This window comes from Bombina bombina, chromosome 11 (assembly GCF_027579735.1).
Source record: "Bombina bombina isolate aBomBom1 chromosome 11, aBomBom1.pri, whole genome shotgun sequence".
Lineage (NCBI taxonomy): Eukaryota > Metazoa > Chordata > Amphibia > Anura > Bombinatoridae > Bombina > Bombina bombina.
The window spans coordinates 29,093,823-29,120,354 of NC_069509.1; positions in this window are offsets into that span (position 1 = coordinate 29,093,823).

Consider the following 26,532-nt stretch of genomic DNA (forward strand, 5'->3'; position numbering starts at 1 on the left):
GTATTGGAATGTGGTTTCTGTGGATGGTTTGTGGTTGATTACACTTATCACATCTAGTTATGTGTAGCTGGTGAATTTGGTCTGTATATTTTGCTGGGAAGGTGCCGTTCCGTCACTTTTTATAAAAAAAGTGTATTAAAGGCCGGAACAGATATCATAATGTGGTTTCTGTGGATGGTTTGTGGCTGATTACACTTATAACATTTAGTTATGTGTGACTGGTGAATTTGGTGTATCTGGTTTGCTGGTAAAGTACCGTTCCGTCACTTTTCATGAAAAAGCGTTTTACAGGCCGGAACGGGTATTGGAACGTGGTTTCTGTGGATGGTTTGTGGTTGATTACACTTATCACATCTAGTTATGTGTGGCTGGTGAATTTGGTCTGCATATTTTGCTGGGAAGGTGCCGTTCCATCACTTTTTATAAAAAAAAAGTGTATTAAAGGCCGGAACAGATATCATAATGTGGTTTCTGTGGATGGTTTGTGGCTGATTACACTTATAACATTTAGTTATGTGTGACTGATGAATTTGGTGTATCTGGTTTGCTGGTAAAGTGCCGTTCTGTCACTGTTCATGAAAAAGCGTTTTACAGGCCAGAACGGGTATTGGAACGTGGTTTCTGTGGATGGTTTGTGGTTGATTACACTTATCACATCTAGTTATGTGTGGCTGGTGAATTTGGTCTGTATATTTTGCTGGGAAGGTGCCGTTCCGTCACTTTTTATAAAAAAGTGTATTAAAGGCCGGAACAGATATCATAATGTGGTTTCTGTGGATGGTTTGTGGCTGATTACACTTATAACATTTAGTCATGTGTGACTGGTGAATTTGGTGTATCTGGTTTGCTGGTAAGGTGCCGTTCCGTCACTTTTCATGAAAAAGCATTTTACAGGCCGGAACGGGTATTGGAACGTGGTTTCTGTGGATGGTTTGTGGTTGATTACACTTATCACATCTAGTTATGTGTGGCTGGTGAATTTGGTCTGTATATTTTGCTGGGAAGGTGCCGTTCCGTCACTTTTCTATCAAAAGTGTTTTAAAGGCTGGAACAGATATCATAATGTTGTGGTTTCTGTGGATGGTTTGTGGCTGATTACACTTATAACATTTAGTTATGTGTGACTGATGAATTTGGTGTATCTGGTTTGCTGGTAAAGTGCCGTTCCGTCACTGTTCATGAAAAAGCGTTTTTCAGGCCAGAACGGGTATTGGAACGTGGTTTCTGTGGATGGTTTGTGGTTGATTACACTTATCACATCTAGTTATGTGTGGCTGGTGAATTTGGTCTGTATATTTTGCTGGGAAGGTGCCGTTCCGTCACTTTTTATAAAAAAGTGTATTAAAGGCCGGAACAGATATCATAATGTGGTTTCTGTGGATGGTTTGTGGCTGATTACACTTATAACATTTAGTCATGTGTGACTGGTGAATTTGGTGTATCTGGTTTGCTGGTAAGGTGCCGTTCCGTCACTTTTCATGAAAAAGCATTTTACAGGCCGGAACGGGTATTGGAACGTGGTTTCTGTGGATGGTTTGTGGTTGATTACACTTATCACATCTAGTTATGTGTGGCTGGTGAATTTGGTCTGTATATTTTGCTGGGAAGGTGCCGTTCCGTCACTTTTTATAAAAAAAAGTGTATTAAAGGCTGGAACAGATATCATAATGTGGTTTCTGTGGATGGTTTGTGGCTGATTACACTTATAACATTTAGTCATGTGTGACTGGTGAATTTGGTGTATCTTGTTTGCTGGTAAGGTGCCGTTCCGTCACTTTTCATTAAAAAGCATTTTACAGGCCGGAACGGGTATTGGAACGTGGTTTCTGTGGATGGTTTGTGGTTGATTACATTTATCACATTTAGTTATGTGTGGCTAGTGAATTTGGTCTGTATATTTTGCTGGGAAGAAGCCATTCCGTCACTTTTTATAAAAAAGTGTATTAAAGGCCGGAACAGATAATATAATGTGGTTTCTGTGGATGGTTTGTGGCTGATTACACTTATTACATTTAGTCACATGTGACTTGTGAATTTGGTGTATCTGGTTTTCTGGGAAGGTGCTGTTCCGGGCTGTTATGTTTGGTTCCGGACACTATTTTGGTAGTTAAAGGGTTAATTAATTATTATATCACAAATATTCTTGTTCCTAAAATTGTTCTCAAGAGTCTCTAACACATCCCATTATATTTTAAATCAATTTCCTACATAAAAGGCCTGTTCCAGCCTGTTCCGTTCCGGCTTTTACACCGTTCCCTTTTATAGGCCTACAAAACACTCCCCTAGTAGGCTACCAATCAGGGTGAACCGTGGGCAAAAAGCACAGACATGTGCAATTAATACTATGCTGATTATGAAATGTGTAAATAAAGTGAAGTGCAAACATTATGATAATATATCAATGAAATTGTGTTAAGACTTGATCATGGTGAATATACATAACCCCCTATAAGCACAAACTATGATCATGATCGTAATGACAATAAGATTACACCGGCCGCATCAAACATATGTAAAAGACAACAGAAGCCCTCATTGGTGTAGAAGAATCACGCCTCTATTGCGGATTGGCAGGTTCAATATGCATACACCCCCATGCTAACCCGTATGTAAACAAAAACGGATAAAGCCACTGTGTTATCCCCAACTAACATAAGAAACGGGAATGATCTCAAGGTGAGAGGCCAACTGGCTCCACAAATAAATAACCGATATCCTCTGTGGTTAACGGCACGATCGCAGATCCAAACGTCACTCACGCCCCTCTACTGACAGAGTAAACAGACTATATTGCTCATTGGGCCAGGCTCGTCATACCCCTCGATTTTATTGGCCAGGAGCGTTACACATCAAGAGACAGCAGCCTCACAACACGGAATGAACAGAATGAGTGCTGACAGATTATACCATAAATACCCATCAGAGTCAAAGTAATATTGTACTTGCGTTGCACAACGTGCTTAATCTAACCACATCAATCACATCCAATGTATAACTGACACTAAATCATAATACTCATAATCCAGAGAACACTCATAAGGACATCCTAATCTACCATCTATAGCACATCACACATGTCTAAATTTATTTCTACGAATACCCGTGTGTGTTCACGATCGTACTGATAAAAATACTCAGACCACCTCAAACATATGTGAAAAACAACAAACACACTTATTGGTCTAAACAGATACCGCCTCTACTGCGGATTGGAAGTTGCAGTATGTGTACATCCCCATGGCAACTCGTATGTCAACGCTGCGTAAATGCAAAAAAAGCTTGTCGCACCACTCAATTTGATTGGCCAAGTGCGTAATATTACAGAAAATAACCACCTTACATCACGAGCCTGAGTAAACAGACGAATAAGGCTGTACTGCAAGTCGCATACACACCGCAAACACAGCAAACCAAAACCAAACAGAATATGGGCTGGCAAACTACAGTATACCTAATCCCCAGAATAAGAGCAATATGGTACTCACAGAGCACAACATACTCAATATAACACCACCGATCTCAACAATTGTGCAACTATCAAAGTATCATAATTCTCCTAATTTTGATAACAACGCAACATCCTAGCAAAATCCGCAATAGAGGCGTGATTCTTCTACACCAATGAGGGCTTCTGTTGTCTTTTACATATGTTTGATGCGGCCGGTGTAATCTTATTGTCATTACGATCGTGATCATAGTTTGTGCTTATAGGGGGTTATGTATATTCACCATGATCAAGTCTTAACACAATTTCATTGATATATTATCATAATGTTTGCACTTCACTTTATTTACACATTTCATAATCGGTCCCGAAACGTCACAAATAAAGTTTGGATTTATATATATATATATATACACACACACACATATATATATACTGTGTATATATATAGATAGATAGATAATAGATAGATAGATAGATAGATAGATAGATAGATAATAGATAGATAAGGTAGATAGATAAGGTAGATAGATAAGATAGATAGATAGATAGATAGATAGATAGATAGATAGATAGATAGATAGATAGATGATAGATAGATAGCTAGATAAGGCAGATAGATAAGGTAGATAGATAGATAGATGATTGATAGATAAATAAATAAGGTTGATTAATAGATAGATAGATGATAGATAGATAGATAGATAGATAGATAGATAGATAGATAGATAAGGTAGATAGATAGATAAAGAAATACATAAGGTAGATAGATAGATAGATAGATAGATAGATAGATAGATAGATAGATAGATAGATAGATAGATAGATAGATGATAGATAAATAAATAAGGTTGATTAATAGATAGATAGATGATAGATAGATAGATAGATAGATAGATAGATAGATAGATAGATAGATAGATAGATAGATAGATAGATAAGGTAGATAGATAGATAAAGAAATACATAAGGTAGATAGATAGATAGATAGATAGATAGATAGATAGATAGATAGATAGATAGATAGATAGATAGATAGATGATAGATAGATAGCTAGATAAGGCAGATAGATAAGATAGATAGATAGATAGATAGATAGATAGATAGATAGATAGATAGATAGATAGATAGATAGATAGATAGATAGATAGATAGATAGATGATAGATAAATAAATAAGGTTGATTAATAGATAGATAGATGATAGATAGATAGATAGATAGATAGATAGATAGATAGATAGATAAGGTAGATAGATAGATAAAGAAATAAATAAGGTAGATAGAAAGAAAGATGATGATAGATAGATAGATAGATAGATAGATAGGTAGATAGATAGATAGATGATAGATAGATAGATAGATAGATAGATAGATAGATAGATAGATAGATAGATAGATAGATAGATAAAGGTAGATAGATAGATAAAGAAATAAATAAGGTAGATAGATAGAAGATAGAAAGATAGATAGATAGATAGATGATAGATAGATAGATAAGGTAGATAGATAGATAAAGAAATACATAAGGTAGATAGATAGATAGATAGATAGATAGATAGATAGATAGATAGATAGATAGATAGATAGATAGATAGATAGATAGATAGATAGATAGATGATAGGCATGCAGACAAACATAGGTACACACAAACATATAAAGAGGAGGATTTTGGTGTAAGCCAACTAAGGGAATGATTCTCTAAGGGTCTCTGGGCTAGTGAGATTCTATAAGAATGCTGCCACTCCTTTTTCCCTGGGGAATTGTATAAAGCCACTTTTTACAAAAAAAACAGGGCGGTGTCTCGCTAAACGGCTGCATTTGCATACCTTGTTACATTTGGAATGAATGTATCTCCTTCCCATACAAAAATGCAGGAGAATGGGAAGGAGATACATTCATTCCAAATGTGCACAGATAAATTTGTAATTTAAAAATCATAGAAAACCAATAATTGAACCATTCACATAAAAAATACGCCGGAAAAAAATGTATTGTTAAGGTGCATCAAAAGTCGTAACAAGATTCTTCACCAAAAATCGTATATTAATGTGAAAAATGTAATATTTAAATGCAAATCACACAGGAATAAAATTGGATGTATTCTCTACCATCATGTATGAAATTGTCTCTCTAATCCCAGCGTAATTTTCGCACTGAAGATCAGTTTTTTCTCGACAGTTAGAAGGTGTCGAGCTTTTCTCAAAATACTTATAACCCTAATAGAAAACCACATGCATACGAAAATAGAACTGATTGCAAGATGCTATACGCAGAAAGCAGCGTTATGTGATTTATATTGGCTACAGGATTTAGTGTCAGATTAAAAGTAAAGCGTTATTTAATGCCCCTGCTCGAGCGCTACCTCCACTAGAAGTGCGCTTTTTGAGTGCGTTGGATAGCACTCGTATCACAAGCTTAAAGGGACACTGAACCCAAAATGTTTCTTTTATGATTCAGATAGAGCAGCAATTTTAAGCAACTTTCTAATTTACTCTTATTATCAATTTTCTTCATTCTCTTGCTATCTTTATTTTAAATGCAAGAATGTAAGTTTAGATGCCGGACCATTTTTGGTGAACAACCTGGGTTGTTCTTGCTGATTGGTGGATAAATTCATCCACCAATAAACAAGTGCTGTCCATGGGTCTGAACCAAAAAATAACTTAGATTATTCTTTTTCAAATAAAGATAGCAAGAGAACGAAGAAAAATTGATAATAGTAGTAAATTAGAAAGTTCCTTAAAATTGCATGCTCTATCTGAATCACGAAAGAAAAAATGTGGGTTCAGTGTCCCTTTAAAGTAAATAGTTTTTGCTTGCGCACTAACCAGACGTGTGTAAAAGCCAAACTTAGAATATCACAGGCGCGATAACCTATTCACCCATAGAAGTCAATGAAGCAAGAAAAAGTTTAACACCCTACTCGTCCGCAAACCCGATCGCATATTCTCAAGTGCTCTAACACGACATGAAAATATTAACATTTCACATTCCAATGTTCTGCACATAGCATAACATGTTTTATTTAATCTTTCTATATACTGTATATACTGTATATATATATATATATATATATATATATATACATATATATATATATATAAATCTATTTATAAATACATAGAACATATTCTGCTATGTGCTGAACATTGGAATGTGAAATATTAATACAGTAAATACATAGTATAACAAAATATTTTTAAGTACTTAACAGCCCACTTGACATACACCTTACGCGTTTTGAAGTTTTAAAATAACTTCTTCATCAGAGGAAAGTAGCTCCTATGTTTTATATATTAATTTTATTACAAACCTGGGTGTCTAGTGAGGGTCTCATGTTCCCTCTGGTCTCTATATGAGGCAAATATGAGCTAAAAGTGATTTTTCTCCAGGCCGTCACATTTCTTATCATTGTACCTTAGTGCAATAGTGAATGATTCCATTTAATGCAATGCATTTCTACTCTTCCTCTGTCTACAGGTAGCTGTCTTTGTCATGGACACTGAGGGCTCACAGGACATTGAGACAGACAGGGAAACCTGCATTAAACTATCTACATTGTCCATGCTACTAAGTTCCCATTTGGTAAGAAGGATCCATTTAGATTTATCACAAACCTTAGTAGACCCTGAGTTTAGGCTTAGAGAATCTATTCATCTGATGTGGTGACTAACGGTAATCGTATAAACACTCAGAATAACACATTTTTGGATCTTCTAGATCTTCAATGTGTCAAAGGACCTAAAGGAGTCAGATTATGATTATTTGGAGGTAAGAACTACAGGGTTCAAGGTTCTATTGTCTTTAAGGCCTATGGACCTCAATGCCATTTAACTAATATGGCCTGTGCTTACAGATGTTCCTGAATGTGGCAGAGAAGTTTGGAATACAACGACACTTGAAGGTAAGTCTTTAAGCTGGAACCTACTGTTACGGACAGCCGCATGTTGTGTTTCAAGACTGGCATCCAGGAAGAACTGGGAGCTTTGCTATTGACAGTTACAGGGGGATGCACACACATATTATACATGCACACACATATATATACACACACACACATAAATATATACACACACACACATAAATATATACACACATACATAAATATATATACACACACATAAATATATATACACACACACACACATAAATATATATACACACACACACACAAATATACACACACACACACAAATATATATACACACACATTTAAATATGGTTTAGATACATTTCTGGCTAGAAACAAAATTCATTGATATGATTGCTTCTATTAAATGGGTCACCTTTTACTGGGATTAATTTAAGCTCATATGGATCGATTTTGTAAGTATATTAGATTTGTATAGGTTGAACACACACACACATATACACACACACACACAATTTTTTATATATACAGTAAATACACACACACTAAACACTAAAATTTCCAATGATTCACAGACTTGTGTTTTTCTCTAGTTTTTCTCTTTCCCTGAACAATGACCATTTGCAAAGAAACACCTAAATTACAAGTTATGCGCTATACCCGATGCGTAAATAACACAAAAAAAAATTAGCGCTACCGCACTCTCCATATTTTCCCCCAAAGACATCAATAAGGAACAAATGTTAAAAAAAATCTAACACCTGCGGCTGCTGAATGGCGATTGCTATAACACAATCCCCATTGATGTTTTTTTTGTTTTTATGGGCAACAAAAGAGCTTAATGCCCTTTTAAGGGCAATGTCCATACAAATGCCCTTTTCAGGGCAATGGGTAGATTAGGATTTTTTAGATTTAGTTTTTTTATTTGGGGGGGGTTGGATGGGTGGGTGGGTTGTAATGTTAGGGGGTAATTTGTATTTTTTGAGTAAAAGACTCAAGCTGATCGCTTTAGGGCAATGCCCTACAAAAGGCCCTTTTAAGGGCTATTGGTAGTTTAGTATTAGATTAGGGGATGTTTTTATTTTGGGGGGCTTTTTTGTTTTTATAGGGGTATTATAATTTTTTTATGTTGGATAATTTTGTTTATTATTTTCAGTACTTAGATTTTTTTATTTTTCAGAATTGTAGACAGATTTTTTTTCGTAGTGTTAGTTTTTTTTAATTTTCTTATTTAGGTTTTTTATTTTTTGTATATTTTATTTTTTGTAAATTGTAATGTAAATTGTAATGTTTACTTATAGTGTAAGCTTAGGTTTTTTTAATTTCACAGGTAAGTTTTTATTTATTTTAAGGTAGTTATATTGTAGGTTTAATTTAAAGTTAGGGGGTGTTAGGTTTAGGATTAAATAGTTTAATTTAGTTTGTGGCGATGAGGGGCGGTGGTGGTTTAGGGGTTAATAGTTTTATTTAGGTGTTAGCGATGTGGGTGTTTGGCGATTTAGGGGTTAATAGGTTTAGGTTAGTATTTGTGATGCGGGGGTGGCGGTTTAGGGGTTAATACTTTAATTAAGTGTTGGAGATTTGGGGGCGGCAGATTAGGGGTTAATAGGTTTATTTAGTGTTGGCGATGTGGGTGGGTGGCGGATTATGGGTTAATAGGTTTATTATAGTATTTGGGATGCAGGGGGTGGCGGTTTAGGGGTTGATAGGTAGTTTATGGGTGTTAGTGTACTTTGTAACATATTTGTTATGAGTTTTGTGAAACATTTTTGTTTAGCAAAATCTATAACTACTGGTCTTTTTTAGCGGAATGGATCGTGTCGGTTTAAGCTATAACACTAGCCTAATAGCCGGACCGCACAACCTGTAATACTGATGAGCTGGAAATTCCACACTCAAAAGCCATTTTTTTGAGTGCGGAATGGAGAGTTGCAGTACAGGCTAAAACGCTAGCGGTATAGTCGTACCGCCGCCACTTGTAATACTGGTGAACCTCCATTCCGCTCGAAAAGGCCAATTTTTCAACGGTATAGATGTACCGCAAAACTTGTAATTTAGGTGAAAGTTAGATACTAAATAGTGCTAGATCCACAACTCTCACAGAGGGGAGGGGTTATCAGGAGGAAAGGCATGAGATCGGCCTCTAACATACTCCCTCTCTGGCACTATGTGCAGGACCCAACCTTCTCTTAAAGGGACACTGAACCCAATTTTTTTATTTTGTGATTCAGATAGAGCAGCAATTTTAAGCAACTTTCTAATTTACTCATCAATTTTTCTTCATTCTCTTTGTATCTTTATTTGAAAAAGCAGGAATGTAAAGCTTAGGAGCCGGCCCTGCTTTGGTTCAGCACCTGGGTAGCGCTTGCTGACTGGTGGCTACATTTAGCCACCAATAAGCAAGAATAACCCAGGTTCTGACCCAAAAATGGCTCGGCTCCTAAGCTTTACATTCCTGCTTTTAAAAAAGGTTTGCAAGAGAATGAAGAAAAGTTGATAATAGTAGTAAATTAGAAAGTTGTTTAACATTTTTGCTCTATCTGAATCATGAAAGAAAAACATTTGGGTTCAGTGTCCCTTTAAGGTGGCGCAAGGTCTGACCTCCTGATACTTTCACAAGGAAAAGTACATTTTTTGGTGATGAAACAAGGCTGTGTAACCATACACTCTAAAGAGCAAGATTTATTAAGCGCTATCAGAATTCTCCTCTTTATTCTCCTATTAGTTCGCCTCAGCACGCCTTTGGAGAAGCACATCTGTGCACCCAAATTTATCAAAGAAATGGTCGTTTTGCACTTTTCAAAAGGCGACTTCAGGCGAACTAGTGATACATTTCTCCTGCCGAATTAGTAGACGTGCCTAACTATCACTTGAATAAACGCTAATTCTGTATAAATCTTGTTTGCTGAAATACCAATATAAATAAATCATGGTATTTACTTTTTGCATTTATAAAAGGGAGCAAAAAATAAGCTAAAAATAAAGTGGTTAAACAAAACAGTGTAAGAAAGTCCAGCTCATGAATCCACATAAATCTGTTCTTCTTGAAAGAGTGTTACGTCTTTATGACAAGCTTATTGGATACCAGAACCTCATGATGTGCACACAACACAAGCCCCAAAGAACTGATTTCTAATGCTGTTCTCCACAGAACTTATGGAGAACTTCAGTGCACGCATTTGTAGGAGAACTTAAAGTTCTCTATAGGTGCAAAAAAATGATAAATAAATTAACTAGTCGATTTGATAAAGCGTGCTGTCGAAAATACGGCTTTTTGGATCTAATTTTACCATTTTTTTTTGGCGCTTCTGTTTGTCTAGGCAAACACAAACCTGCCCAATTTTAGTTGCATTGTTAAATGATAAATAAGGGCATTAATTATCAAGCGTATATTTAGATGCAAATTTAAGAGAACATTAATGATAAATCTTGCTCTAAGAGGCAGGCTAATATTCCTGCGCTTTCTTGCTCAGCAGCATATGTCACATAATCGCACGGGAATTTGGATGTGCGGCTGCAGCAGGGAGTGCAGTTTGATATAAAAAAGTACCTTTTTGCTTATTATGAACAGCTCAGCTTTCCTAAATAATAAGATTCCTAACAATTCACCTAGAAATGTGCGCTAAACCGGGTGAGTAAAGAACGCAAAAAATGAGCGTTATCGCACTTTCCATAGCGCTGCCATTATGAGTTACTGAAAAACCTTCTCTTGTTGTGCGGTATGGTGCGTTAAGCTTCATACCACACAAAAGCCAAGGGCTGAGTTTACGTGCTCGTGCACGCTTTCCCCCATAGACATCAATGGGGAGAAAGAGTTAGAAAAAAACTAACACCAGCGATCGCGGAATGGTGATCACCTTAACCCAACCTCATTGATGTCTATGGGGGAAAAGAAACTTACATTTAAACCTAACACCCTAACATAAACCCCGAGTCTAGACACCCCTAATCCACTGCCCTTGACATCGCTGACACTAAATAAAATAATTAACCCCTAAACTGCCGCCCTCCAACATCACGACACTAAATAAAATGATTAACCCCTAATCCACCACCCCGACATCGCCGACACTAAATAAAATGATTAACCCCTAAAAAGACGGCCCCAACATCGGTATTAATAAACTAAACCTATTAATCCCTAAACCCCAGACCCCCCACATTGGTACTAATAAACTAAACCTATTAACCCCTAAACCACCGACCCCCCATATCGATACTAATAAAATAAACCTATTAACCCCTAAACCTCAGGCCCACCACATCGGTACTAATAAACTAAGCCAATTAACGCCTAAACCATCGCCCCCCCCCCCCCACATTGCAACACACTAAATTAAACTATTAACCCCTAAACCTAACACCCCCCTAACTTTAAATTAAAAGTACAATTTAACTATCTTAAAATAAATAAAAACTTACCTGTGAAATAAAAAAAACTAAGATTAAACTATACATTAAACTAACATAACTATTCTAATAAAATAAAACTACAAATTAAAAATCCTAAATTACGTGATTAAAAAAAACTAACTAACCGGAGAGCATGGTGGTACAGCCTAGCTCTGACAGGATCAGAGATGCAGGGGAATTACATTTCCAGCATCTCTGTGACTTGGGCACATTGTAATCTTTAGCTGATGAAAGTACAAATGATGTTGCCTTTACTGAACATAGCATACGTACCTCGAAGCTAAAAAAACAACTTCCACCTTCTATCCCATACACAGTCGAGGTAATATAATTGAAAAATTTCATAAGAGGGTTGAGAGTGATCTCATAACTTTATATTATAAACAATCCATCAACAGACAAAATCTGACACACAAAGAGAAAGAGATACTTAAAGGGACAGTCTACACCAGAATTTTTATTGTTTGAAAAGATAGATAATCCCTTAATTATCCATTCCCCAGTTTTGCATAACCAACACAGTTATATTAATATACTTTTTACCACTGTGATTACCTTGTATCTAAGCCTCTGCAAACTGCCCCCTTATTTCAGTTCTTTTGACAGACATCCATTTTAGCCAATCAGAGCTTGCTCACTGGAACTCCACGTGCGTGAACACAGTGTTATCTATATGATAAACGTGAACTAACACCCTCTAGTGGTGAAAAACTGTCAAAATGCGAAATGAGAGAAGAGTCGGCCTTCAAGGGCTTAGAAATTAGCATATGAACCTCTTAGGTTTAGCTTTCAACTAAGAATACCAAGAGAACAAAGCAAAATTGGTGATAAAAGTAAATTGGAAAATTGTTTAAAATTACATTCTCTATCTGAATCAAGAAAGTTTATTTTGGATTAGACTGTCCCTTTAAAAGCCTATCACAGAATAAGAATCTGGTGATACGTGCTGCTGACAAGGGGAGCTCAGTGGTTGTTCAAAACAGGAATGATTTTATCAAAGAAGCACTGAGACAGCTATCAAACACACATGACTATAGAATCTTAAAGGGACACTGAACCCAATTTTTTTTCTTTCGTGATTCAGATAGAGCATGCAATTTTAAGCAACTTTCTAATTTACCCCTATTATCATTTTTTTTCGTTCTCTTGCTATCTTTATTTGAATGTATCCACCAATCAGCAAGAACAACCCAGGTGTTTCACCAAAATGGGCCGGCATCTAAACTTACATTATTGCTTTTCAAATAAAGATACCAAGAGAATGAAGAACATTCGCTAATAGGAGTAAATTAGAAAGTTGTTTAAAATTGCTGCTCTATCTAAATCATGAAAGAAAAAAAAATGGGTTCAGTGTCCCTTTAAGTTCAGATCCCACAAATACTTTTAACAAAAAATTGAGGGATTTAGTGGATGATGGTGTAGAACAAGGTTTTATTTATAAGAATACCAGTGAGTATCTCATTGTTACACACCCAAGGATACCCATATTCAATCACCTACCTAAGGTACATAAGAGTACGGAAAATGTGGTAGGGAGACCAATAGTGAGTGGCATAGGGTCCTTCTCAAAACATCTATCAGAGTGGTTGGATATGATTCTACAACCTATGGTGTGACATTTGGAGCCATGTGAAAGATACAAAACATATTTTACAGTTAGTATCAGATATAGAATGGAACAATGAATATACTTGGCTAACTGTGGATGTTCAATCCCTTTACTCATCAATACCTCATGAACAAGGTCTACAAGCTATAGCCTACTTTCTGAATAATTACTATGATCCCTAGTATGAGTGCTGGACTTTTCTGACTTTGAATAAATACTATGGCCAGGACTCGCACTTTGTGGATATGTGGTAGATCTGAGAATTCAGAGCTTGATAAATATGCCCCATGGTCTTTATATGCTTTGAGCATAAACTAATGTATATTGTGTATCTTTTATACCTTATCAGCCAGATAGTAATTAGATTTATTTATGAAAAAGCCTAGGCGTATCTAAGTGGAGCTACAGTTTTTGAGAGGAGCAGTTTATGGGTTAATAGCTGTGACTAAATACACTTATTGTGCAACATGTGTGAACATGTGTGAACTATTCAGTAATCAGTATGTAACCAATCAGGAGAGGTCTGAATATGTGAATTTTATTCTGACAAGTAGCAGCTTTTGAGGACGGCTATCTAGCCGAAATGCGTCAGTTGCCATTTGCTGACCACTCCGTTCTATGTACCTCCATATTGTGCCGCTAATGTGGAATTTTTAATTTTGACACCATATGGTGTAAATAAAGGAAACTTTTATTTCATCTCTCAGCCAGTGCTCCTTTCTTTCTTTGCACGTTTTGTAAAAAAAAGCGAAAAAATAAAAAACCTAAATTACAAATTTAAATAAACCTAACACTATGAAAAAAATTAAAAAACCTAACATTACAAAAAATAATAAACACTAACATTACAAACAATAAAAAAAATCTAAGATTACAAAAAATAAACCAAAGTATCCAAAATAATAAAAATTAAACCTAATCTAATAGCCCTATACAAATAAAAAAGCCCCCCCCCAAAATAAAAACACCCGAAACCTAACAATAAACTACCATTAGCCCTTAAAAGGGCCTTTTGTAGGGCATTTCCCTAAGTTAAACAGCTCTTTTACCTACAAAAAAATTACAAAGTCCCCCCAACGGTAAAACCCCTCACCCAACCAACCGCCCACAATAAAAACCTAAGTCTAAAAAACCTAAGCTACCCATTGCCTCTAAAGGGGCATTTGTATGGGCATTGTCCTTAAAAGGGCTTCCTGCTCTTTTACTGCCCATCCCTAATCTTAAACCCCCCCCCCCCCAAAAAAAAAATAACACTAACCCCAGGAAATCTACTCACGGTTCATGAAGTCCAGACATCCATCTTCATCCAGGTGGCGACATCTTGATCCATCGCAGGGGCATCTTCTATCTTCATCCCGGTGGCGCGGAGCTGTGGAGGAGCGGAGCATCATGGCCGGCGGCTCGGACATTCAGCATGGAGCATCCTCTTCATACGATCGCTTCATACGATCACCATCATACACTGAAGCTTGCATGCAAGGTACCCATTTAAAAATGGTGTACCTTGTATTCCTATTGGTTCACATATTTAAATCAGCCAATAGGATGAGAGCTACTGAAATTCTATTGGCTGTTCAAATCAGGGTGATCGCATGAAGAGGATCCTCCATGCTGGATGTTCGCGCCACCAGCGATGATGCTCCGCGTCTCCACAGCTCTGCGCCTCCAGGATGAAGATAGAAGATGCCCCAGCGATGGATGAAGATGTCACCGCCTGGATGAAGACTTCTCGCCAGCCTGGATGAAGATGGATGTCCGGACTTCAGGAACCATGAGTAGATTTTCTGGGGTTATTGTTAGGGGTTTTCTTTTTAATTTTTTGGGGTGTTTTTTTTTTTTAGATTAGGGATGGGCAGTAAAAGAGCTGAATGCCCATACAAATGCCCCTTTGGGTAGTTTAGGATTTTTTTAGATTTAGGTTTTTCATTTTGGGGTGGTTGTTTGGGGTTTTTACTTTTAGGGGGGACATTGTAATTTTTTTATGTAAAAGAGCTGTTTAACTTAGGGCAATGACCTACAAAAGGCCCTTTTAATAGCTATTGGTAGTTTATTGATAGGTTAGGGGGTGTTTTTATTTTGGGGGGCTTTTTTGTTTTTATAGCGCTATTAGATTAGGTGTAATTTTTATTATTTTGGATCATTTCATTTTTTAATTTTTTGTAATCTTAGTGTTTTTTCCTTTTTCGCAATTTTAGCGTCTCTTTTTGTAATGTTAGATTTTTTTAATTTTTTGTAGTGTTAAATTTCTAATTTAGGATTTTTAATTTGTAGTTTATTTTATTTTATTAGAATACTTATGTTAGTTTAATTTATAGTTTAATCTTACGCCTAGATTTAGAGTTCTGCGTTAGCCGTCAAAACCAGCGTTAGGGGGTCCTAACGCTGGTTTTGACCGCCCGCTGGTATTTAGAGTCAGTCAGGAAAGGGTCTAATGCTCACTTTCCAGCCGCGACTTTTCCATACCGCAGATCCCCCTACTCCATTTGCGTATCCTATCTTTTCAATGGGATCTTTCTAACGCTGGTATTTAGAGTCTTGGCTGAAGTGAGCGTTAGAAATCTAACGACAAGACTCCAGCCGCAGAGAAAAGCCAGGAGTTAAGAGCTTTCTGGGCTAACGCCGGTTCATAAAACTCTTAACTACTGTGCTCTAAAGTACACTAACACCCATAAACTACCTATGTACCCCTAAACCGAGGTCCCCCCACATCGCCGCCACTCTATTAAATTTTTTTAACCCCTAATCTGCCGACCACACACCGCCGCAACCTACATTATCCCTATGTACCCCTAATCTGCTGCCCCTAACACCGCCGACACTTACATAATATGTATTACCCCCTAATCTGCCCCCCCCCAACGTCGCCGCTACCTACCTACAATTATTAACCCCTAATCTGCTGACTGGACCTCACCGCTACTCTAATAAATGTATTAACCCCTAAAGCTAAGTCTAACCCTAACCCTAACATCCCCCTAAGTTAAATATAATTTTTATCTAACGAAATAAAATAATTCTTATTAAATAAAGTATTCCTATTTAAAGCTAAATACTTACCTGTAAAATAAACCCTAATATAGCTACAATATAAATAATAATTATATTGTAGCTATTTTAGGATTAATATTTATTTTACAGGCAACTTTGTATTTATTTTAACTAGGTACAATAGCTATTAAATAGTTAATAACTATTTAATAGCTACCTAGTTAAAATAATTACAAAATTACCTGTAAAATAAATCCTAACCTAAGTTACAATTAAACCTAACACTACACTATCATTAAATAAATTAAATAAACTACCTACAATTATCTACAATTAAATCAACTAATGAAAATACAAAAAAGGAAAGGGCGGTGCAAAACACCTCTAAATGCAGACTGTTAGATCACAGTAAATTTATTAAAACATATGACAAATACACACTCACACTCTAGACCCTCAAACATATGAGGTATGTGCAATCCCAGCAATAAAAAGCAATCCAATGCTCAGTCAGATCGTGATGATATTCCAGCACACAAACTGTCCCCAGCAATCGAATATGCGGTTAACCACAGAGGTTAAAAACAGTTCACAGTATCAAAGTACATGAATAAAGTATATCTCTAAATGAAACGCCAAAAGCCCATACTGCACCAGACTGCTAGGTTGAAAAAGCCGGCTCTCCTGCAGCTGGTGTATGTGGCGTGGCGTGAAGACGGTGGGCGGGGCCTAACGCGTTTCGTAGGACGTCTTCCTACTTCGTCAGAGGCTGCCCACACTCAATCTCCGCTGTCTTTTATGACATACATACATTTATAAACACTTATACATAAGTATATACACACTCATACATACATACATACGTATATTCACACTCATACAAACATACATACGTATATACACACTCATACAAACATACATATATACACACTCATACATATGTATATACACACTCATACAAACATACATATATACACACTCATACAAACATACATACATATATACACACTCATACATACGTATATACATACATACCTATATACACACTCATACATACATACGTTTATACACACTCATACATACATATATACATACATACCTATAAATACACTCATACATATATACGTATATACACACTCATACATACATACGTATATACACATACATACATAGGTATATACACACTCATACATACATACCTATGTACACACTCATACATACATAGTTACATAAGTATATACACACTCATACATACATACGTATATACACATACATACGTATATACACACTTATACATACCTACCTACCTATATACACACTCATACATACATACATAAGTATATACACACTCATACATAAGTATATACACACTCATACATACGTACGTATATACACACTCATACATACATACATACATACATTTTTACACACTCATACATACATATATACATACATACCTATATACACACTCATACATACATACGTTTATACACACTCATACATACATACATAAATATATACACACTCATACATACATATGTATATACACACTCATACAGACATACATAAGTATATACACACTCATACATACATACGTTTATACACACTCATACATACATACATAAGTATATACACACTCATACATACATACGTTTATACACACTCATACATACAAACATAAGTATATACACACTCATACATACATAAGTATATACACACTTATACATACATATGTATATACTCATACATACATACGTTTATAGACACTCATACATAAATACGTACCTATATACACACTTATACATACATATGTTTAGGTGGCCCTGGAATGCATTCATAGTGCCACCATTGTGATGACCTAGATCTGTAGAGGGAGGAGCTTCAGCCGGTTCGTGGAAAGTGGAGGCTGAGCAGGGGTAGTGGCCCATACACAGACATCTGGTTTGGTACTGGTAGCATTGCAGGCAGGCTTCTGACACACAGACACTGTTCATACCTCCCAACATTTGTGGCTGAGAATGAGGGACACAGGAAGTTAATAGGAGCCCGTCACCATTTTGTAGGTGGAGCTGTGTTGGTAGGAGTGGGATTTTGAGTGGTTAGTGGGCAGGATTGTGGGTTTTTCTGGGTGGTCAATGGGTGGGGCTAAGGGGAATTCTGTAAAGAGGGATATTGGCTGTCTCAGAGGGATAGAGCTCAGAATCAGGGACTATCCCTCAAAAATAAGGACAGCTGGGAGATCTGCACTGTGTGTCTCTCCCTTCCATGTTTTCTTAGTTGCAGGTGCAGACCCAGAACAGCAGGGGGAGGAGCCTGTGAGGAGACAGCAAAGCCCCAGGCTAGGCAGACAGGGGGAGGAACCTGTAAGGAGACAGCAGGGCTGTAAGCTAGGCAGGCAGGGAGAGGAGCCTGTGAGGAGACAGCAGGGTCGTAAGCGAGGCAGGCAGGGAGAGGAGCCTGTGAGGAGACAGCAGAGCCGCAGGCTAGGCAGAGACAGGAGCCAGTGAGGAGACAACAGAGCCACAGGCTAGGCAGACAGGGGGAGCAGCCTGTGAGGAGACAGCAGAGCCATAAGCTAGGCAGACAGGGAGAGGAACCTGTGAGGAGACAGCAGAGCCGCAGACTAGGCAGGAAGAGGAGCCTTTGAGGAGACAGCAGAGTCGCAGGCTAGGCAGGCAGGGGGAGGAGCCTGTGAGGAGACAGCAGAATCGGTGTTCTGTTGAGAACTCCAATTCATCAAAAACTCCAATCTGATGTTATGTCCGGTTACTCTTTTATTTTAATATCTATTTTGCCTCTGTCTGGGGGGCCACTGCAGACCCTTTGGCAAACACCCCAAGTAAACCTTGGGGAATGAGGCTTTGCCCCCCTTGAAACCCCAGGTGGAGGCAAAATAGATAGTGCAGATAGGGATTACAGGGCCTATCTGATTGATTGTGAATCCTGTCACTCACTGGACACAGACCAATCAGATATATGGAAATACCGGAAGTGACGTCAGATTGGAGTTTTCAATGTATTGGAGTTCTCGACAGAACACTGGCGCAGGCTAGGCAGGCAGGGGGAGGAGCCTGTGAGGAGACAACAGAACCGCAGGCTAGACAGGCAGGGGGAGGAGTCTGTGAGGAGACAGCAGAGCCGCAGGACACACAGGCTAGAAGCAGCCACGCTTACACAGATAGATGAAGTGCAATTATTTGCATCTCCACCCCTGTATGAGAATCCTCAGTGGCAACCAACAGTTATTATAGGAAGGGATAGGAAAGGTGGGAGCTTGGGGCAACTGTACAGAGTTGCGGATAGAAAAACTAATGTGCAGAAAAAATCCAGATGGGGCAGTTGCCTCCCTTGTGGATGCCCTTGTGTACACATCAACCAATTAATGTGCAGCTTGTCGGATAGTGAGGCTACTGCATTCCACAGAGTGCACTATAGTCACTCTGGGGGAGTGGAAACTACAGATTTTAGAATTAATTACAGCAATTACAGTTGACAAGAGAAAAATTAAAGTATATTGCAAATGTTCTCTTTAAATCATACAACATTTTGTGCTTTATACAAAACAAAGTGCATATACAAAGATAAAGGTAAATAAGTGGGCAGCTACAAAGGACATGCAATTAGAAAAATAAATAGGGAAAAGATCTTCAATAAGATAAGTAGAAATATGAGGTATGAGATTGTAATCATTGCTGTACGCCCCTTATCATATTTAGATTTTTAGTTATGTATGTTAGTTTTCAAAAGTTATAAACTTGTACTTTTGTTCTTCTTTTTAACCCTTCTACTCTTTTTTTATTTTTCCTCTTTTCCCCCCATGTGTTTTCTCTTTCAGTACCTGGACATTTTAGTGCGAGATTGGCATGACCCAGAAGACTGTGACAGAACGGCTGCCCAATCTTACATAAATCAGGAGAAACTAGTATGTACTGTACACATCCTAGAGCTATACCCATCCCATTTGTAAAACTAGACTGATACCCTACTTAGCCTTCACACATCAAAGGAAACATATTTGAGGTTGTTAATTCTGTATCAAAAAGATTGTATTTTGTGATTTGTTAACATATAGGAGGGAAACAACCTAACAATAAATGGATACTTATGGCTAGATTCGAGTTGTGCGTTGGGTTTAAAAAGCAGCGTGAAGAGGTCCTAACGCTGCTTTTTAACGCCCGCTGGTATTACGAATCTTGCAGATACAGGTGTACCGCTCACTTTTTTGGTCAGACTTGGAAATACCGCAAATCCACTTACATAAATTGCGTATCCTATTTTTTCAATGGGACTTGCATAGTGCCGTTATTACGAGTCTGACAAAAAGTGAACGGTAGACCCTCTCCTGTCAAGCCTGGTACCGCATTTTAAAGTCAGTAGTTAAAGGGCCACTAAACCCAAAATCTTTCTTTCATGATTCAGATAGAGAATACAAATTTAAACAACATTACAATTTACTTCTATTATTTATTTTGCTTCATTTCTTAGATATCCTTAGTTGAAGAAAAAGCAATGCACATGGTGAGCCAATCACACGAGGCTTCTATGTGCAGCAACCAATCAGCAGCTACTGAGCATATCTAGATATGCTTTTCAGCAAAGAATATCAAGAGAATAAAACAAATTAGATAATATAAGTAAATTAGAAAGATGTTTAAAATTGCATTCTCTTTCTAAATCATGAAAGAAAAAATGTGGGTTTCATGGCCCTTTAAGAGTTTTACACTACAAAGCCGTAGCATAAAATTCTTAACTAAAGTGCTAAAAAGTACACTAACACCCATAAACTACCTATTAATCTCTAAACCGAGGCCCCCCACATCGCAAACACTAAAATAATTTTTTTAACCCCTAATCTGCCGAACTGGACATCGCCGCCACTATAATAAATATGTAAACCCCTAAACCGCCGCACTCCCGCATTGCAAACACTAGTTAAATATTATTAACCCCTAATCTGCTGCCCCCAATGTCGCCACCACTATATTAAAGTTATTAACCCCTAAATCTAAGTCTAGCCCTAACACCCCCTAACTTAAATATAATTTAAATAAATCTAAATAAAAATTACTATCATTAACTAAATTATTCCTATTTAAAACTAAATACTTACCTATAAAATAAACCCTAAGATAGCTACAATATAACTAATAGTTACATTGTAGCTATCTTACGGCTAGATTTAGAGTTTTGTCGGTAACGACCCGCGTATCTAACGCTGGCTTTTTCCCCCCCACACCTTTTAAATACCGCTGGTATTTAGAGTTCACAGAAGGGCTACGTTAGGCTCCAAAAAGGGAGCGTAGAGGCATATTTACCGCCACTGCAACTCTCAATACCAGCGGTGCTTACGGACGCGGCCAGCTTCAAAAACGTGCTCGTGCACGATTCCCCCATAGAAAACAATGGGGCATTTTGAGCTGAAAAAAAACCTAACACCTGCAAAAAATCAGCGTTCAGCTCCTAACGCGGCCCCATTGTTTCCTATGGGGAAACACTTCCTAAGTCTGCACCTAACACCCTAACATGAACCCCGAGTCTAAACACCCCTAACCTTACACTTATTAACCCCTAATCTGCCGCCCCCGCTATCACTGACCCCTGCATATTATTATTAACCCCTAATCTGCCGCTCCGGACACCGCCGCAACCTACATTATTCCTATGAACCCCTAATCTGCTGCCCCTAACACCGCCGACCCTATATTATATTTATTAACCCCTAATCTGCCGCCCCCAACATCGCCGCCACCTACCTACAATTATTAACCCCTAATTTGCCACCCCCAACGTCGCCGCCACCTACCTACAATTATTAACCCCTAATCTGCCGCCCCCGCTATCGCTGACCCCTGCATTTTTTTTTTAACCCCTAATCTGCCGCTCCGTACACCGCTGCAACCTACGTTATCCCTATGAACCCCTAATCTGCTGCCCCTAACACCGCCGACCCCTATATTATATTTATTAACCCCTAATCTGCCGCCCCCAACGTCGCCTCCACATACCTACACTTATTAACCCCTAATCTGCCGACCGGACCTCACCGCTACTATAATAAAGTTATTAACCCCTAATCCGCCTCACTCCCGCCTCAATAACCCTATAATAAATAGTATTAACCCCTAATCTGCCCTCCCTAACATCGCCGACACCTAACTTCAAGTATTAACCCCTAATATGCCGACCGGACCTCACCGCTACTCTAATAAATTTATTAACCCCTAAAGCTAAGTCTAACCCTAACCCTAACACCCCCCTAAGTTAAATATAATTTAAATCTAACGAAATAAATTAACTCTTATTAAATAAATTATTCCTATTTAAAGCTAAATACTTACCTGTAAAATAAACCCTAATATAGCTACAATATAAATTATAATTATATTGTAGCTATCTTAGGATTTATTTTTATTTTACAGGCAACTTTCAATTTATTTTAACTAGGTACAATAGCTATTAAATAGTTATTAACTATTTAATAGCTACCTAGCTAAAATAAAGAGAAATTTACCTGTAAAATAAAAACTAACCTAAGTTACAATTACACCTAACACTACACTATACTTTAATAAATTATTCTTATTTAAAACTAAATACTTACCTGTAAAATAAACCCTAAGATAGCTACAATGTAATTAATAATTACATTGTAGCTATTTTAGGATTTATATTTATTTTACAGGTAACTTTGTATTTATTTTAGCTAGTTAGAATAGTTATTAAATAGTTATTAACTATTTAATAACTACCTAACTAAAAGAAATACAAAATTACCTGTAAAATAAATCCTAACCTAAGTTACAATTAAACCTAACACTACACTATCATTAAATTAATTAAATAAATTAACTACAAATAACTACAATTAAATACAATTACATAAACTAACTAAAGTACAAAAAATAAAAAAAGCTAAGTTACAAAAAATAAAAAAAATAAGTTACAAACATTTTAAAAATATTACAACAATGTTAAGCTAATTACACCTAATCTAAGCCCCCTAATAAAATAACAAAGCCCCCCAAAATAAAAAAATGCCCTACCCTATTCTAAATTAAAAAAGTTCAAAGCTCTTTTACCTTACCAGCCCTTAAAAGGGCCTTTTGCGGGGCATGCCCCAAAGAAAACTGCTCTTTTGCCTGTAAAAGAAAAATACAACCCCCCCCAACATTAAAACCCACCACCCACATACCCCTAATCTAACCCAAACCCCCCTTAAATAAACCTAACACTACCCCCCTGAAGATCATCCTACCTTGAGTTGTCTTCAGCCAGCCGACCCACCGATGGAACCGAAGAGGAGATCCAGAGCGGCAGAAGTGATCCTCCAAGGGGCGCTGAAGAAGTCTTCCATCCGATGAAGTGATCCTCCAGGCGGCGCAGAAGAAGTCTTCCATCCGGGCGATGTCATCTTCCAAGCGGCGCTGAAGAAGTCTTCCATCCGGGCGATGTCATCTTCCAAGCGGGGTCTTCAATCTTCTTCTTCAGGATCCATCTTCATTCCGCCGACGCGGAACATCCTTTTTCCCCGACGGACTACCGACGAATGAAGGCTCCTTTAAGGGACGTCATCCAAGATGGCGTCCCTCGAATTCCGATTGGCTGATAGGATTCTATCAGCCAATCGGAATTAAGGTAGGAAAAATCTGATTGGCTGATGGAATCAGCCAATCAGATTCAAGTTCAATCCGATTGGCTGATCCAATCAGCCAATCAGATTGAGCTCGCATTCTATTGGCTGATCGGAAAAAAAGGGGGGTTTGGGTTAGATTAGGGATATGTGGGTGGTGGGTTTTAATGTTGGGGGGGGTTGTATTTTTCTTTTACAGGCAAAAGAGCAGTTTTCTTTGGGGCAGGTTTAATTGTAACTTAGGTTAGGATTTATTTTACAGGTAATTTTGTATTTCTTTTAGCTAGGTAGTTATTAAATAGTTAATAACTATTTAATAACTATTCTAACTAGCTAAAATAAATACAAAGTTACCTGTAAAATAAATATAAATCCTAAAATAGCTACAATGTAATTATTAATTACATTGTAGCTATCTTAGGGTTTATTTTACAGGTAAGTATTTAGTTTTAAATAAGAATAATTTATTAAAGTATAGTGTAGTGTTAGGTGTAATTGTAACTTAGGTTAGTTTTTATTTTACAGGTAAATTTCTCTTTATTTTAGCTAGGTAGCTATTAAATAGTTAATAACTATTTAATAGCTATTGTACCTAGTTAAAATAAATTGAAAGTTGCCTGTAAAATAAAAATAAATCCTAAGATAGCTACAATATAATTATAATTTATATTGTAGCTATATTAGGGTTTATTTTACAGGTAAATATTTAGCTTTAAATAGGAATAATTTATTTAATAAGAGTTAATTTATTTCGTTAGATTTAAATTATATTTAACTTAGGGGGGTGTTAGGGTTAGGGTTAGACTTAGCTTTAGGGGTTAATAAATTTATTAGAGTAGCGGTGAGGTCCGGTCGGCATATTAGGGGTTAATACTTGAAGTTAGGTGTCGGCGATGTTAGGGAGGGCAGATTAGGGGTTAATACTATTTATTATAGGGTTATTGAGGCGGGAGTGAGGCGGATTAGGGGTTAATAACTTTATTATAGTAGCGGTGAGGTCCGGTCGGCAGATTAGGGGTTAATAATTGTAGGTAGGTGGAGGCGACGTTGGGGGCGGCAGATTAGGGGTTAATAAATATAATATAGGGGTCGGCGGTGTTAGGGGCAGCAGATTAGGGGTACATAGGGATAATGTAGGTTGCAGCGGTGTGCGGTCGGCAGATTAGGGGTTAAAAAGTTTTAATAGAGTGGCGGCGATGTGGGGGGACCTCGGTTTAGGGGTACATAGGTAGTTTATGGGTGTTAGTGTACTTTAGAGCACAGTAGTTAAGAGCTTTATGAACCGGCGTTAGCCCATAAAGCTCTTAACTCCTAACTTTTTTCTGCGGCTGGAGTCTTGTCGTTAGATTTCTAACGCTCACTTCAGCCAAGACTCTAAATACCGGCGTTAGAAAGATCCCATCGAAAAGATAGGATACGCAAATGGCGTAGGGGGATCTGCGGTATGGAAAAGTCGCGGCTGGAAAGTGAGCGTTAGACCCTTTCCTGACTTACTCTAAATACCAGCGGTAGCCCAAAACCAGTGTTAGGAGCCTCTAACGCTGGTTTTGACGGCTAACGCCAAACTCTAAATCTAGCCGTTAGGATTTATTTTTATTTTACAAGCAAGTTTGTATTTATTTTAACTAGGTAGAATAGTTATTATATAGTTATTAACTATTTAATAACTACCTAGTTAAAATAAAGACAAATTTACCTGTAAAATAAAACCTAACCTAAATTACACTAACACCTAACACTACACTATAATTAAATTAATTCTTTAAATTAAATACAATTAAATACAATTAAATAAAATTATCTAAAGTACAAAAAAAAACAAACACTAAATTACAGAAAATAATAAACAAATTACAAGATTTGTAAACTAATTACACCTAATCTAATCCCCCTAACAAAATAAAAAAGCCCCCCCAAAATAAAAAAAAGCCCTACCCTACACTAAATTACAAATAGCCCTTAAAAGGGCCTTTTGCGGGCATTGCCCCAAAGTAATCAGCTCTTTTACCTGTGAAAGAAATTACAAATCCCCCCAACATTAAAACCCACCACCCACACAACCAACCCTACTCTAAAACCCACCCAATAACCCGTTAAAATAACCTAACACTAACCCCTTGAAGATCACCTTTCCGGGAGAAGTCTTCATCCAACTGGGCCGAAGTCCTCAACGAAGCCGGGAGAAGTCTTCATCCAAGCCGGGCGAAGTGGTCCTCCAGACGGGCAGAAGTCTTCATCCAGACGGCATCTTCTATCTTCATCCATCCGGCGCGGAGCTGGTCCATCTTCAAGGCATCCTCTTCCAACGAAGTCTTCTTACTAAATGACGGTTCCTTTAAGTGATGTCATCTAAGATGGCGTCCCTTCAATTTCGATTGGCGGATAGAATTCTATCAGCCAATCGGAATTAAGGTAGAAAAAATCCTATTGGCTGATGCAATCAGCCAATTTGATTGAGCTGGCATTCTATTGGCTGATTGGAACAGCCAATGGAATGCCAGCTCAATTATATTGGCTGATTGGATCAGCCAATAGGATTGAAGTTCAATCCTATTGGCTGATTGCCTCAGCCA